Below are 17,777 nucleotides of genomic sequence, written 5' to 3'. Positions count from 1 at the left end.
TTGTGTGCCACATTTGGTCCAAATTCAGTTACAAATTATATTCCTTGACTTTTGACCTTTGCCAAAATTAATATTTCACAAATGAACTGAGCTGTATGTCAGTAAACACATGGCGACATGACCTTGGTCCAGTGACTGACCTTTAGTAAGTTTGACCTTGCTGGACAATTCTCCATATGTGTCTGGTGCAAATTGAAATGGAAAAACGTTTTTGACCTTTGACTTTGATCCACCTTGGATCTGCTGTGGCGACCCCAAGTGAAGACAAGGGAGCAGCCGAAGGGTCTCACTTTTACTTTGACCCCAATGATTGACTTTTGGTCAGTTTGATCTGGCCTAGGTAATTCTAGACGGCGAAAGACAGGAGACTGAAAATAAAAGTTTGGCTTTTAATTCCACTAACCTTAACCTCAGTGATTGACCTTTGATAAATTGCCTCTACTGGTGGTTGGCTCTCACTGCGGTATTGTATCACTTCCTGTTCCGGAGCACAGCGGTGTTTTTCTGTATCTGTTAGCTGTTTAATCTGCGCAGTTAGATTGATCTAGTTACCTAGATAACGATTTGCTTCACAGTGTAATCTTCACGTGCCTTAACTAAAGCACTCCCTCTGCTGAATCACCTCTAAATTATTTACACATTATTCACTTTGTGTGTTTTTAGGAATCCGCTAGCTTAGCGCAGCTACTAGCTCTTAGCCGGTTTAGCATGGCGGCTTCTCCTGTCTCTCACGCACTTTTCTGCTCTGGATGTGAAATGTTTAATTATTCCTCGGCCTCCTTTAGCAGTAATGATACTTGTAATAATGTAGCTTATTCGTAGCTTTGGAGGCCACGCTGGGCGAATTGGAGACTCGGCTCCGCGCCGTGGAAAATTCTACAGCTAGCCAGGCCCCTGTAGTCGGTGCGGACCAAGGTAGCTTAGCCGCCGTTAGTTTCCCTCTGGCAGATCCCGAGCAGCCGGGAAAGCAGGCCGACTGGGTGACTGTGAGGAGGAAGCGTAGCCCTAAACAGAAGCCCCGTGTACACCGCCAACCCGTTCACATTTCTAACCGTTTTTCCCCACTCGGCGACACACCCGCCGAGGATCAAACTCTGGTTATTGGCGACTCTGTTTTGAGAAATGTGAAGTCAGCGACACCAGCAACCATAGTCAATTGTCTTCCGGGGGCCAGAGCAGGCGACATTGAAGGAAATTTGAAACTGCTGGCTAAGGCTAAGCGTAAATTTGGTAAGATTGTAATTCACGTCGGCAGTAATGACACCCGGTTACGCCAATCAGAGGTCACTAAAATTAACATTAAATCGGTGTGTAACTTTGCAAAAACAATGTCGGACTCTGTAGTTTTCTCTGGGCCCCTCCCCAATCAGACCGGGAGTGACATGTTTAGCCGCATGTTCTCCTTGAATTGCTGGCTGTCTGAGTGGTGTCCAAAAAATGAGGTGGGCTTCATAGATAATTGGCAAAGCTTCTGGGGAAAACCTGGTCTTGTTAGGAGAGACGGCATCCATCCCACTTTGGATGGAGCAGCTCTCATCTCTAGAAATCTGGCCAATTTTCTTAAATCCTCCAAACTGTGACTATCCAGGGTTGGGACCAGGAAGCAGAGTTGTAGTCTTACACACCTCTCTGCAGCTTCTCTCCCCCTGCCATCCCCTCATTACCCCATCCCCGTAGAGACGGTGCCTGCTCCCAGACCACCAATAACCAGCAAAAATCTATTTAAGCATAAAAATTCAAAAAGAAAAAATAATATAGCACCTTCAACTGCACCACAGACTAAAACAGTTAAATGTGGTCTATTAAACATTAGGTCTCTCTCTTCTAAGTCCCTGTTAGTAAATGATATAATAATTGATCAACATATTGATTTATTCTGCCTTACAGAAACCTGGTTACAGCAGGATGAATATGTTAGTTTAAATATATAAGTCAACACCCCCGAGTCACACTAACTGCCAGAACGCTCGTAGCACGGGCCGAGGCGGAGGATTAGCAGCAATCTTCCATTCCAGCTTATTAATTAATCAAAAACCCAGACAGAGCTTTAATTCATTTGAAAGCTTGACTCTTAGTCTTGTCCATCCAAATTGGAAGTCCCAAAAAACAGTTTTATTTGTTGTTATATCTATCGTCCTCCTGGTCGTTACTGTGAGTTTCTCTGTGAATTTTCAGACATTTTGTCTGACTTAGTGCTTAGCTCAGATAAGATAATTATAGTGGGCAATTTTAACATCCACACAGATGCTGAGAATGACAGCCTCAACACTGCATTTAATCTATTATTAGACTCAATTGGCTTTGCTCAAAATGTAAATGAGTCCACCCACCACTTTAATCATATCTTAGATCTTGTTCTGACTTATGGTATGGAAATAGAAGACTTAACAGTATTCCCTGAAAACTCCCTTCTGTCTGATCATTTCTTAATAACATTTACATTTACTCTGATGGACTACCCAGCAGTGGGGAATAAGTTTCATTACACTAGAAGTCTTTCAGAAAGCGCTGTAACTAGGTTTAAGGATATGATTCCTTCTTTATGTTCTCTAATTGCCATATACCAACACAGTGCAGAGTAGCTACCTAAACTCTGTAAGTGAGATAGAGTATCTCGTCAGTAGTTTTACATCCTCATTGAAGACAACTTTGGATGCTGTAGCTCTTCTGAAAAAGAGAGCTTTAAATCAGAAGTGCCTGACTCCGTGGTATAACTCACACACTCGCAGCTTAAAGCAGATAACCCGTAAGTTGGAGAGGAAATGGCGTCTCACTAATTTAGATCATCTTCACTTAGCCTGGAAAAAGAGTCTGTTGCTCTATAAAAAAGCCCTCCGTAAAGCTAGGACATCTTACTACTCATCACTAATTGAAGAAAATAAGAACAACCCCAGGTTTCTTTTCAGCACTGTATGTTGTATACATATATGTTATATATTGTATGGCCTTGCCTTACAATATAAAGCGCCTTGGGGCAACTGTTTGTTGTGATTTGGCGCTATATAAAAAAATTGATCACTAATTGAAGAAAATAAGAACAACCCCAGGTTTCTTTTCAGCACTGTAGCCAGGCTGACAAAGAGTCAAAGCTCTATTGAGCCGAGTATTCCTTTAACTTTAACTAGTAATGACTTCATGACTTTTTTTGCTAATAAAGTTTTAACTATTAGAGAAAAAATTACTCATAACCATCCCAAAGACGTATCGTTATCTTTGGCTGCTTTCAGTGATGCCGGTATTTGGTTAGACTCTCTCAGATTGTTCTGTCTGAGTTATTTTCATTAGTTACTTCATCCAAACCATCAACATGTTTATTAGACCCCATTCCTACCAGGCTGCTCAAGGAAGCCCTACCATTATTTAATGCTTCGATCTTAAATATGATCAATCTATCTTTGTTAGTTGGCTATGTACCACAGGCTTTTAAGGTGGCAGTAATTAAACCATTACTTAAAAAGCCATCACTTGACCCAGCTATCTTAGCTAATTATAGGCCAATCTCCAACCTTCCTTTTCTCTCAAAAATTCTTGAAAGGGTAGTTGTAAAACAGCTAACTGATCATCTGCAGAGGAATGGTCTATTTGAAGAGTTTCAGTCAGGTTTTAGAATTCATCATAGTACAGAAACAGCATTAGTGAAGGTTACAAATGATCTTCTTATGGCCTCGGACAGTGGACTCATCTCTGTGCTTGTTCTGTTAGACCTCAGTGCTGCTTTTGATACTGTTGACCATAACATTTTATTACAGAGATTAGAGCATGCCATAGGTATTAAAGGCACTGCGCTGCGGTGGTTTGAATCATATTTATCTAATAGATTACAATTTGTTCATGTAAATGGGGAATCTTCTTCACAGACTAAGGTTAATTATGGAGTTCCACAAGGTTCTGTGCTAGGACCAATTTTATTCACTTGATACATGTTTCCCTTAGGCAGTATTATTAGACGGCATTGCTTAAATTTTCATTGTTACGCAGATGATAACCAGCTTTATCTATCCATGAAGCCAGAGGACACACACCAATTAGCTAAACTGCAGGATTGTCTTACAGACATAAAGACATGGACGACCTCTAATTTCCTGCTTTTAAACTCAGGTAAAACTGAAGTTATTGAACTTGGCCCCACAAATCTTAGAAACATGGTGTCTAACCAGATCCTTACTCTGGATGGCATTACCCTGACCTCTAGTAATACTGTGAGAAATCTTGGAGTCATTTTTGATCAGGATATGTCATTCAAAGCGCATATTAAACATATGTAGCACTGCTTTTTTGCATTTACGCAATATCTCTAAAATTAGAAAGGTCTTGTCTCAAAGGTCTTGGGTGGTTGGCTCTCACTGCGGTATTGTATCACTTCCTGTTCCGGAGCACAGCGGTGTTTTTCTGTATCTGTTAGCTGTTTAATCTGCGCAGTTAGATTGATCTAGTTATCTAGATTACGATTTGTTTCCCAGTGTAATCTTTACGTGCCTTAACTAAAGCACTCCTTCTGCTGAATCACCTCTAAATTATTTACACATTATTCACTTTGCGTGTTTTTAGGAATCCGCTAGCTTAGCGTAGCTACTAGCTCTTAGCCGGTTTAGCATGACGGCTTCTCCTGTCTCTCCCGCACTTTTCTGCTCTGGGTGTGAAATGTTTAGTTATTCCTCGGCCTCCTTTAGCAGTAACGGTACTTGTAATAAGTGTAGCTTATTCGTAGCTTTGGAGGCCAGACTGGGCGAATTGGAGACTCGGCTCCGCACCGTGGAAAATTCTACAGCTAGCCAGGCCCCTGTAGTCAGTGCGGACCAAGGTAGCTTAGCCGCCGTTAATTCCCCCCTGGCAGATCCCGAGCAGCCGGGAAAGCAGGCCGACTGGGTGACTGTGAGGAGGAAGCGTAGCCCTAAACAGAAGCCCCGTGTACACCGCCAACCCGTTCACATCTCTAACCGTTTTTCCCCACTCGACGACACACCCGCCGAGGATCAAACTCTGGTTATTGGCGACTCTGTTTTGAGAAATGTGAAGTTAGCGACACCAGCAACCATAGTCAATTGTCTTCCGGGGGCCAGAGCAGGCGACATTGAAGGAAATTTGAAACTGCTGGCTAAGGCTAAGCGTAAATTTGGTAAGATTGTAATTCACGTCGGCAGTAATGACACCCGGTTACGCCAATCGGAGGTCACTAAAATTAACATTAAATCGGTGTGTAACTTTGCAAAAACAATGTCGGACTCTGTAGTTTTCTCTGGGCCCCTCTCCAGTCGGACCGGGAGTGACATGTTTAGCCGCATGTTCTCCTTGAATTGCTGGCTGTCTGAGTGGTGTCCAAAAAATGAGGTGGGCTTCATAGATAATTGGCAAAGCTTCTGGGGAAAACCTGGTCTTGTTAGGAGAGACGGCATCCATCCCACTTTGGATGGAGCAGCTCTCATTTCTAGAAATCTGGCCAATTTTCTTAAATCCTCCAAACCGTGACTATCCAGGGTTGGGACCAGGAAGCAGAGTTGTAGTCTTACACACCTCTCTGCAGCTTCTCTCCCCCTGCCATCCCCTCATTACCCCATCCCCGTAGAGACGGTGCCTGCTCCCAGACTACCAATAACCAGCAAAAATCTATTTAAGCATAAAAATTCAAAAAGAAAAAATAATATAGCACCTTCAACTGCACCACAGACTAAAACAGTTAAATGTGGTCTATTAAACATTAGGTCTCTCTCTTCTAAGTCCCTGTTGGTAAATGATATAATAATTGATCAACATATTGATTTATTCTGCCTAACAGAAACCTGGTTACAGCAGGATGAATATGTTAGTTTAAATGAGTCAACACCCCCGAGTCACACTAACTGTCAGAATGCTCGTAGCACGGGCCGGGGCGGAGGATTAGCAGCATTCTTCCATTCCAGCTTATTAATTAATCAAAAACCCAGACAGAGCTTTAATTCATTTGAAAGCTTGTCTCTTAGTCTTGTCCATCCAAATTGGAAGTCCCAAAAACCAGTTTTATTTGTTATTATCTATCGTCCACCTGGTCGTTACTGTGAGTTTCTCTGTGAATTTTCAGACCTTTTGTCTGACTTAGTGCTTAGCTCAGATAAGATAATTATAGTGGGCGATTTTAACATCCACACAGATGCTGAGAATGACAGCCTCAACACTGCATTTAATCTATTATTAGACTCAGTTGGCTTTGCTCAAAATGTAAATGAGTCCACCCACCACTTTAATCATATCTTAGATCTTGTTCTGACTTATGGTATGGAAATTAAAGACTTAACAGTATTCCCTGAAAACTCCCTTCTGTCTGATCATTTCTTAATAACATTTACATTTACTCTGATGGACTACCCAGCAGTGGGGAATAAGTTTCATTACACTAGAAGTCTTTCAGAAAGCGCTGTAACTAGGTTTAAGGATATGATTCCTTCTTTATGTTCTCTAATGCCATATACCAACACAGTGCAGAGTAGCTACCTAAACTCTGTAAGTGAGATAGAGTATCTCGTCAGTAGTTTTACATCCTCATTGAAGACAACTTTGGATGCTGTAGCTCTTCTGAAAAAGAGAGCTTTAAATCAGAAGTGCCTGACTCCGTGGTATAACTCACACACTCGCAGCTTAAAGCAGATAACCCGTAAGTTGGAGAGGAAATGGCGTCTCACTAATTTAGATCATCTTCACTTAGCCTGGAAAAAGAGTCTGTTGCTCTATAAAAAAGCCCTCCGTAAAGCTAGGACATCTTACTACTCATCACTAATTGAAGAAAATAAGAACAACCCCAGGTTTCTTTTCAGCACTGTATGTTGTATACATATATGTTATATATTGTATGGCCTTGCCTTACAATATAAAGCGCCTTGGGGCAACTGTTTGTTGTGATTTGGCGCTATATAAAAAAATTGATCACTAATTGAAGAAAATAAGAACAACCCCAGGTTTCTTTTCAGCACTGTAGCCAGGCTGACAAAGAGTCAAAGCTCTATTGAGCCGAGTATTCCTTTAACTTTAACTAGTAATGACTTCATGACTTTTTTTGCTAATAAAGTTTTAACTATTAGAGAAAAAATTACTCATAACCATCCCAAAGACGTATCGTTATCTTTGGCTGCTTTCAGTGATGCCGGTATTTGGTTAGACTCTTTCTCTCCGATTGTTCTGTCTGAGTTATTTTCATTAGTTACTTCATCCAAACCATCAACATGTTTATTAGACCCCATTCCTACCAGGCTGCTCAAGGAAGCCCTACCATTATTTAATGCTTCGATCTTAAATATGATCAATCTATCTTTGTTAGTTGGTTATGTACCACAGGCTTTTAAGGTGGCAGTAATTAAACCATTACTTAAAAAGCCATCACTTGACCCAGCTATCTTAGCTAATTATAGGCCAATCTCCAACCTTCCTTTTCTCTCAAAGATTCTTGAGAGGGTAGTTGTAAAACAGCTAACTGATCACCTGCAGAGGAATGGTCTATTTGAAGAGTTTCAGTCAGGTTTTAGAATTCATCATAGTACAGAAACAGCATTAGTGAAGGTTACAAATGATCTTCTTATGGCCTCGGACAGTGGACTAATCTCTGTGCTTGTTCTGTTAGACCTCAGTGCTGCTTTTGATACTGTTGACCATAAAATTTTATTACAGAGATTAGAGCATGCCATAGGTATTAAAGGCACTGCGCTGCGGTGGTTTGAATCATATTTGTCTAATAGATTACAATTTGTTCATGTAAATGGGGAATCTTCTTCACAGACTAAAGTTAATTATGGAGTTCCACAAGGTTCTGTGCTAGGACCAATTTTATTCACTTTATACATGCTTCCCTTAGCCAGTATTATTAGACGGTATTGCTTAAATTTTCATTGTTACGCAGATGATACCCAGCTTTATCTATCCATGAAGCCAGAGGACACACACCAATTAGCTAAACTGCAGGATTGTCTTACAGACATAAAGACATGGATGACCTCTAATTTCCTGCTTTTAAACTCAGATAAAACTGAAGTTATTGTACTTTGCCCCACAAATCTTAGAAACATGGTGTCTAACCAGATCCTTACTCTGGATGGCATTACCCTGACCTCTAGTAATACTGTGAGAAATCTTGGAGTAATTTTTGATCAGGATATGTCATTCAAAGCACATATTAAACAAATATGTAGGACTGCTTTTTTGCATTTACGCAATATCTCTAAAATCAGAAAGGTCTTGTCTCAGAGTGATGCTGAAAAACTAATTCATGCATTTATTTCCTGTAGGCTGGACTATTGTAATTCATTATTATCAGGTTGTCCTAAAAGTTCCCTAAAAAGCCTTCAGTTAATTCAAAATGCTGCAGCTAGAGTACTGACGGGGACTAGAAGGAGAGAGCATATCTCACCCATATTGGCCTCTCTTCATTGGCTTCCTGTTAATTCTAGAATAGAATTTAAAATTCTTCTTCTTACTTATAAGGTTTTGAATAATCAGGTCCCATCTTATCTTAGGGACCTCGTAGTACCATATCACCCCAATAGAGCGCTTCGCTCCCAGACTGCAGGCTTACTTGTAGTTCCTAGGGTTTGTAAGAGTAGAATGGGAGGCAGAGCCTTCAGCTTTCAGGCTCCTCTCCTGTGGAACCAGCTCCCAATTCAGATCAGGGAGACAGACACCCTCTCTACTTTTAAGATTAGGCTTAAAACTTTCCTTTTTGCTAAAGCTTATAGTTAGGGCTGGATCAGGTGACCCTGAACCATCCCTTAGTTATGCTGCTATAGACGTAGACTGCTGGGGGGTTCCCATGATGCACTGTTTCTTTCTCTTTTTGCTCTGTATGCACCACTCTGCATTTAATCATTAGTGATCGATCTCTGCTCCCCTCCACAGCATGTCTTTTTCCTGGTTCTCTCCCTCAGCCCCAACCAGTCCCAGCAGAAGATTGCCCCTCCCTGAGCCTGGTTCTGCTGGAGGTTTCTTCCTGTTAAAAGGGAGTTTTTCATTCCCACTGTAGCCAAGTGCTTGCTCACAGGGGGTCGTTTTGACCGTTGGGGTTTTACATAATTATTGTATGGCCTTGCCTTACAATATAAAGCGCCTTGGGGCAATTAAGATGGGACCTGATTATTCAAAACCTTATAAGTAAGAAGAAGAATTTTAAATTCTATTCTAGAATTAACAGGAAGCCAATTAAGTGAGGCAAACATGGGTGAGATATGCTCTCTCCTGCTAGTCCCCGTCAGTACTCTAGCTGCAGCATTCTGAACCAACTGGAGGCTTTTTAGGGAACTTTTAGGACAACCTGATAATAATGAATTACAATAGTCCAGCCTAGAGGAAATAAATGCATGAATTAGTTTTTCAGCATCACTCTGAGACAAGACCTTTCTGATTTTAGAGATATTGCGTAAATGCAAAAAGGCAGTCCTACATATTTGTTTAATATGCGCTTTGAATGACATATCCTGATCAAAAATGACTCCAAGATTTCTCACAGTATTACTAGAGGTCAGGGAAATGCCATGCAGAGTAAAGATCTGGTTAGACACCATGCTTCTAAGATTTGTGGGGCCAAGTACAATAACTTCAGTTTTATCTGAGTTTAAAAGCAGGAAATTAGAGGTCATCCATGTCTTTATGTCTGTAAGACAATCCTGCAGTTTAGCTAATTGGTGTGTATCCTCTAGCTTCATGGATAGATAAAGCTGGGTATCATCTGCGTAACAATGAAAATTTAAGCAATACCGTCTAATAATACTGCCTAAGGGAAGCATGTATAAAGTGAATAAAATTGGTCCTAGCACAGAACCTTGTGGAACTCCATAATTAACTTTAGTCTGTGAAGAAGATTCCCCATTTACATGAACAAACTATAATCTATTAGACAAATATGATTCAAACCACCGCAGCGCAGTGCCTTTAATACCTATGACATGCTCTAATCTCTGTAATAAAATTTTATGGTCAACAGTATCAAAAGCAGCACTGAGGTCCAACAGAACAAGCACAGAGATAAGTCCACTGTCCGAAGCCATAAGAAGATCATTTGTAACCTTCACTAATGCTGTTTCTGTACTATGATGAATTCTAAAACCTGACTGAAACTCTTCAAATAGACCATTCCTCTGCAGGTGATCAGTTAGCTGTTTTACAACTACCCTCTCAAGAATCTTTGAGAGAAAAGGAAGGTTGGAGATTGGCCTATAATTAGCTAAGATAGCTGGGTCAAGTGATGGCTTTTTAAGTAATGGTTTAATTACTGCCACCTTAAAGGCCTGTGGTACATAACCAACTAACAAAGATAGATTGATCATATTTAAGATCGAAGCATTAAATAATGGTAGGGCTTCCTTGAGCAGCCTGGTAGGAATGGGGTCTAATAAACATGTTGATGGTTTGGATGAAGTAACTAATGAAAATAACTCAGACAGAACAATCGGAGAGAAAGAGTCTAACCAAATACCGGCATCACTGAAAGCAGCCAAAGATAACGATACATCTTTGGGATGGTTATGAGTAATTTTTTCTCTAATAGTCAAAATTTTGTTAGCAAAGAAAGTCATGAAGTCATTACTAGTTAAAGTTAATGGAATACTCAGCTCAATAGAGCTCTGACTCTTTGTCAGCCTGGCTACAGTGCTGAAAAGAAACCTGGGGTTGTTCTTATTTTCTTCAATTAGTGATGAGTAGAAAGATGTCCTAGCTTTACGGAGGGCTTTTTTATAGAGCAACAAACTCTTTTTCCAGGCTAAGTGAAGATCTTCTAAATTAGTGAGACTTTCAGGCTCCTCTCCTGTGGAACCAGCTCCCAATTCAGATCAGGGAGACAGACACCCTCTCTACTTTTAAGATTAGGCTTAAAACTTTCCTTTTTGCTAAAGCTTATAGTTAGGGCTGGATCAGGTGACCCTGAACCATGCTGCTATAGACGTAGACTGCTGGGGGGTTCCCATGATGCACTGAGTGTTTCTTTCTCTTTTTGCTCTGTATGCACCACTCTGCTTTTAATCATTAGTTATTGATCTCTGCTCCCCTCCACAGCATGTCTTTTTCCTGGTTCTCTCCCTCAGCCCCAACCAGTCCCAGCAGAAGACTGCCCCTCCCTGAGCCTGGTTCTGCTGGAGGTTTCTTCCTGTTAAAAGGGAGTTTTTCCTTCCCACTGTCGCCAAGTGCTTGCTCACAGGGGGTCGTTTTGACCTTGGGGTTTTTCTGTAATTATTGTATGGCTTTTGCCTTACAATATAAAGCGCCTTGGGGCAACTGTTTGTTGTGATTTGGCGCTATATAAATAAAATTGATTGATTGATTGATAAATCTGACCTCACCAATGGCAACTTCAGAGCTCATCTCCATATGTGTGCCAAGTTTGGTGCAAATCAAAGTGAAAAAATAGTTTGATCTCAATTACAAGGTCTGTCAATAAAGTAACGGCCCTTTTTATTTTTTTCAAAAACTATATGGATTTCATTCATATGTTTTTACATCAGACAAGCTTGAACCCGCGTGCGCAAGCGTGAGTTTTTCCACGCCTGTCGGTGACGTCATTCGCCTGTGAGCACGCCTTGGGAAGGAGTAGTCCCGCCCCCTTGTCGGATTTTCATTGTCTGGAAATGGCGGAATGAAAAGGACTTTTTTTTTCATCAGAATTTTTTCAGAAGCTGTTAGAGACTGGCACCTGGAAACCATTCGAAAAATTTATCTGGCTTTCGGTGAAAATTTTACGGGCTTCACAGAGAATAAGGTCTGTTACTACAGCTTTAAGGACCCCTTTAAGGACGCTCGCCGCGCTCTGAGCTGCCACGACGCGGCACAAGCCACCGGACCATTTCTAAACGGATGGCTCTGTGGATACGAGACCGTGTGTTCTTTCTCTGGTTATCACAAGAGCTGGACATCAGCCATTTTCCGGCAGATTTCACTTTTGACAAGAGATTTTGTCATGGAAAGCCGCGTGTAAAGACCGGTTCGCTTTGGAAGCGAGACAAAGGAACACCTCCGTTTGGGCATGTCAGAGGACAAGTTTGGACATGTCCAGCTCTCCACAATTTCTGATACTTACTGGACTGGTAAGCATTAAAAGCCGAGATAGACATGTCCAAACCTGTTCTCTGACACGCCGAAACGGAGGTGTTCCTTGGTCTCGCTTCCAAAGCGAATCGGTCTTTACACGCGAAGCCTCCGCGCGGCTTCCCATGACAAAATCTTTGTTAAAAGTGAAATCTGCCGGAAAATGGCTGATGTCCAGCTCTTGTGATAACCAGAGAAAGAACACACGACGGTCTTGTATCCACAGAGCCATAATTAATCCATTAATCCATATAGTTTTTGAAAAAACAAAAAGGACCGTTACTTTATTGACAGACCTCGTACATTGACCCCACTGATTGAACTTTGGCACATTTGATGTCAGCTGGGCCATTGCTGAAGTGGAATATATACTCAACAAAAATATAAACGCAACACTTTTGGTTTTGCTCCCATTTTGTATGAGATGAACTCAAAGATCGAAAACTTTTTCCACATACACAATATCACCATTTCCCTCAAATATTGTTCACAAACCAGTCTAAATCTGTGATAGTGAGCACTTCTCCTTTGCTGAGATAATCCATCCCACCTCACAGGTGTGCCATATCAAGATGCTGATTAGACACCATGATTAGTGCACAGGTGTGCCTTAGACTGCCCACAATAAAAGGCCACTCTGAAAGGTGCAGTTTTATCACACAGCACAATGCCACAGATGTCGCAAGATTTGAGGGAGCGTGCAATTGGCATGCTGACAGCAGGAATGTCAACCAGAGCTGTTGCTCGTGTATTGAATGTTCATTTCTCTACCATAAGCCGTCTCCAAAGGCGTTTCAGAGAATTTGACAGTACATCCAACCAGCCTCACAACCGCAGACCACGTGTAACCACACCAGCCCAGGACCTCCACATCCAGCATGTTCACCTCCAAGATCGTCTGAGCCACTCGGACAGCTGCTGGAACAATCGGTTTGCATAACCAAAGAATTTCTGCACAAACTGTCAGAAACCGTCTCAGGGAAGCTCATCTGCATGCTCGTCGTCCTCATCGGGGTCTCGACCTGACTCCAGTTCGTCGTCGTAACCGACTTGAGTGGGCAAATGCTCACATTCGCTGGCGTTTGGCACGTTGGAGAGGTGTTCTCTTCACGGATGAATCCCGGTTCACACTGTCCAGGGCAGATGGCAGACAGCGTGTGTGGCGTCGTGTGGGTGAGCGGTTTTATGATGTCAATGTTGTGGATCGAGTGGCCCATGGTGGCGGTGGAGTTATGGTATGGGCAGGCGCCTGTTATGGATGAAGAACACAGGTGCATTTTATTGATGGCATTTTGAATGCACAGAGATACCGTGATGAGATCTTGAGGTCCATTGTTGTGCCATACATCCAAGAACATCACCTCATGTTGCAGCAGGATAATGCACGGCCCCATGTTGCAAGGATCTGTACACAATTCTTGGAAGCTGAAAATGTCCCAGTTCTTGCATGGCCGGCATACTCACCGGACATGTCACCCATTGAGCATGTTTGGGATGCTCTGGACCGGCGTATACGACAGCGTGTACCAGTTCCTGCCAATATCCAGCAACTTTGCACAGCCATTGAAGAGGAGTGGACCAACATTCCACAGGCCACAATTGACAACATGATCAACTCTATGTGAAGGAGATGTGTTGCACTGCATGAGGCAAATGGTGGTCACACCAGATACTGACTGGTATCCCCCCCAAATAAAACAAAACTGCACCTTTCAGAGTGGCCTTTTATTGTGGACAGTCTAAGGCACACCTGTGCACTAATCATGGTGTCTAATCAGCATCTTGATATGGCACACCTGTGAGGTGGGATGGATTATCTCAGCAAAGGAGAAGTGCTCACTATCACAGATTTAGACTGGTTTGTGAACAATATTTGAGGGAAATGGTGATATTGTGTATGTGGAAAGTTTTAGATCTTTGAGTTCATCTCATACAAAATGGGAGCAAAACCAAAAGTGTTGCGTTTATATTTTTGTTGAGTGTAAATGTATATGTTTACCCACAGTGACTTTGACCTTTGCTGGAATAAATTCTTTAAGGGCGTCTCCAGGGTTGATCGTATCCACAGACCAAGTTTTGTGAAAATCAGACAACGCACGTGGGAGGAGTTTGGGAACAGAAATGATGAGCTCAGATTTTCCTGATTTGTTTGCCACTTTTCAGTGATTTGTCTAGAAATCCAAAGAAAAGAGACACAAACAGATAATGAGACTTCATGAGTCCGTCTCACTGAACTCTGCTTCACTGGAACACACTTTTTAGAATTACGACTCATCTTTGGTGTGTGACACATAAAAGAAAAAAAAAAGCCTTAAAGCTTCTCTCAGTTTATTGTGAGAAAAATAATGGAGCTTTTCTCACGCCACGTTTCTCTTAAGTGAGATCTGATCCTAAAATAGACTTGTGCACAACCAGTAAATGATTTCTCTTCATGTTGGTTCACTTGCATGTGGCAAAATGTGCAGCAGACAGACGACAACGAGGCAGCACGTTGGCGTTTGACGTGATTAAATACGTTTATTTGATTTACACACATTTACATTTTCTATCCTTCCCCTCGACGGGATCATCACAGTTCAGTTGTAGAATAGCTTTCACTTCAATGACACTTCGCTTGCGTGGACTTTGAACTAAGAATAAAAATAACCTGTTTTCTGCTTAACATCAGAAATAGGGTTTACTTATACATGGTTCTTGTATAACAAGAAATAAATCCTCAATGCATCACTTCAGTGATTATTAATACAGAAATTCCAAAAAAAAAAATCAACTAAATTTGGCAAAATGAAACTTGATTCATGACTCATCTGACTAGAGTCAACAACGTGACATGAAGTTGATGGTATGGTTCAAATAAATCCCTGAACATTAAGTGTGCAAAATGGTTTGATCAGTTCCTCGAAACAAACAAACAACAAAACAAACAAAATGAATGCAGAATTATTGCACTCCAAAAAGAAAGATAAAAAGATCAAAGTATGATGTCATAAAAGCATCATGCTGCAGTTGCTTTTGCATGTGGAGTTTGTCAGATCCAGTTCATGATCACAGTAAACAGGATGAGTCTTGGAGATGTAAAAAAATATTTTGTGCAGAGATACAAAATAATAACAATTCTAAATAACCCACAGAGTGTATATTCAAACATTAAACTTCCCTTTATAGATTTATTCTTCATTGTGGTAAGAAACAAATAAATACATTGCATCCAAGCCGTCATTTACAATATATTAAAGTTGCTGCGTGATATAGCTTTATATGTTTATATTTATATCTGCTGTAGTTATTAAAATGCTAATTTGGTTTAAAGGGAAAAAAAAATCAATAGAAGGAAGGAAATCTGTTAAGAAGATGCAGGTGTGTAAACATGCCAGGGTGGACGAAATCACATTCAAAGAGCTCCACACAGTCGGAGAGAAGCTAAAGTTAATGATCTGGCAACAAGGACACGGCCCACGCATCATCATCACATCATCATCACCACCACACACACGGCCAGTGAGTCACGCATCAGTGCTACAACCGCCGCTAACATCAGGCCAGCTGCCTCCTGCAAAGTGCTTTTCCCTTCATGCACGACTTTTAAAGCCGACTCTACGAGATGCTTCCAGGTTTCAGTCATTCTACACCTCAGGGCGTACTGTAGGGGAGGCCGGGATGCTTGTCACATGATTTACATTCGTTTTAATTAACAGTCTGCGCAGTAAAGTTTGTTTTATGCATTTACTGGCAACGTCAAACGCCCGTTCCTGCAGCAGTTGAGCTGGTTACGTGGGTGGATGTCAAACTCTGTGGTAGTCTTGATCATTTCTAACTAGAGGTGCACTATGCAGAGTGCATGCCTCAGCCGTGCTGACCATCTGACCTCGAAACCTGGTTTCAACCCATTTTTAATGTATTTGATTGGCAGCACGGTGGATTAGTGGTTAGCACTGTTGCCTCACAGCAAAAAGGTCATGGGTTTGATTCCCACTTGTAGCCTTTCTGTGTGGAGTTTGCATGTTCTCCCTGTGTTTGTGTGGGTTTCCTCCCACATTTAAAGACATGCAGGTTAGCTGAACTGCAAACTTTAGAATTGTCTGGGTCTCCCTTGCAAAAGAGAGCTTGATCTCAATGGGACTAACCTGGTTAAATTAAATGAAAATTAAAATCTGCACCCAAATCCAGGCATGCACACAAACTGCATGTTTAAAGATATGAATATTCTACAAATGCTGAGGGACTTTGTCCTGACTGTTGCTCGTACGTTGGGGATCACACTGTATGATGATGATGGGATTGTTGCTATGCTGTTGTTATTTGGGCATCTTGGTTATTAAGTTTGTTCCTTATTCATCTGCACTTTAAGGTGACTTATCTTGTGATTAAGCGCTGTATGAATTGAACTGAAAGGTAAGTGACATTGTGTGGTGTGTGTGTGTGTTTTTTTTAATCAAGGCTCATGCATTATTTAATAAAAAAAATAATTAAATTATCTCCCATTCTGGCAAATCAATGGTGATAAAAAAGGTGGATCCATCCTGGGATCTTTCTTGGTCTGTGCACCATCTGATCCACCAAACTAAAATAAAATGAAGTCCATATTTTTTTTTTCTGAGAACTCAACAAGCAGGCCTGAAAAAAAAGGCCTGGAACAAAGGGATGTGAGGTGAACAGTATAAAAATAAATAAATAATCTATCGCTGGCTTGTTCACTGCTGGACTGTTCGCTAGTGGTTAGCCGCGAGTCATCAACCTTTGTTTTCACAGTTATTTCGTAACTACAGATGATCTTTTACTTTAGTTAGCAAGTGGACAACAAGTGTTGCAGCCACTATTGTAATAACTGTCACTATATGAATAATTATTACAATGGCGGAAATATGCAGTGAACTCAACCACTATCGCAACATTTTTATGTGCAATTTCATCTGCTATTGTAATAATTATGAGGAAAGTGAATGTTTTCGAAGAATAATAAGCTCCTAAATGTATGTAAAGAGGAAAGAACATTACAAACATTTACTACAACAGTGGTCGAGTTAGCCGTCCATATGCGCTGGCTTTTGTAATAACTATTACAAAAGTGACAGTTATGATAATAATGGCTGCAACGTCCTAACAGATCATTTCTGCATCAAAATTAAGCTAATAATAAAGTCTTACATGCTAGCTAAAGAAAAAAACTTAAAACTTGTTTACAAGTTACATCAATAAGTGGGGATCATATGTTAAAAACGTACTTCTTTACATGACAACCACTAAAACTCCTCCCACCTCTACAACATGCATGTTGAAGAGTATGTGAATATAAACAGTGTGACAAACAACCCCGGCCTCCCCTACAGAAACAAGTGCTGAACGCTGAAGGTGCAACCAGCTGTCTGCAGCTTTCTTGTCAGACTTTTGTCCTTGGCGGCAGATTGCATTGAATTTGCATAATTATATACAAATGTGACACTGTAATTGGTGCATAGAGTGCTGACAACAAATCTGGGAGTAACATCAATTTCCTATGAAAATCTCCATGTCTGTCAGTCTGTGATGCTATTCTCTCTAACATCCAGACCGCCGGTGCTGCAGGGACACGTCGGGCTGGTTTCAACGGCGGGATTCCTTCCTTATCAACAACTGCATCGGAACCCAGGGCTGATGGATTTTCTGTCTGGGATTTTGATTTTCCGGACTAATACACAGCCGGCTGTGGCTCCAGCTCCTTTCAATAATCCTAATCATGGAATAAGATACGTATCATTACAAAGGGGAAA

Source organism: Thalassophryne amazonica, chromosome 9 (genome assembly GCF_902500255.1).
Source record: "Thalassophryne amazonica chromosome 9, fThaAma1.1, whole genome shotgun sequence".
In the NCBI taxonomy this organism is placed as follows: domain Eukaryota; kingdom Metazoa; phylum Chordata; class Actinopteri; order Batrachoidiformes; family Batrachoididae; genus Thalassophryne; species Thalassophryne amazonica.
This window is presented reverse-complemented; position numbering follows the sequence as displayed.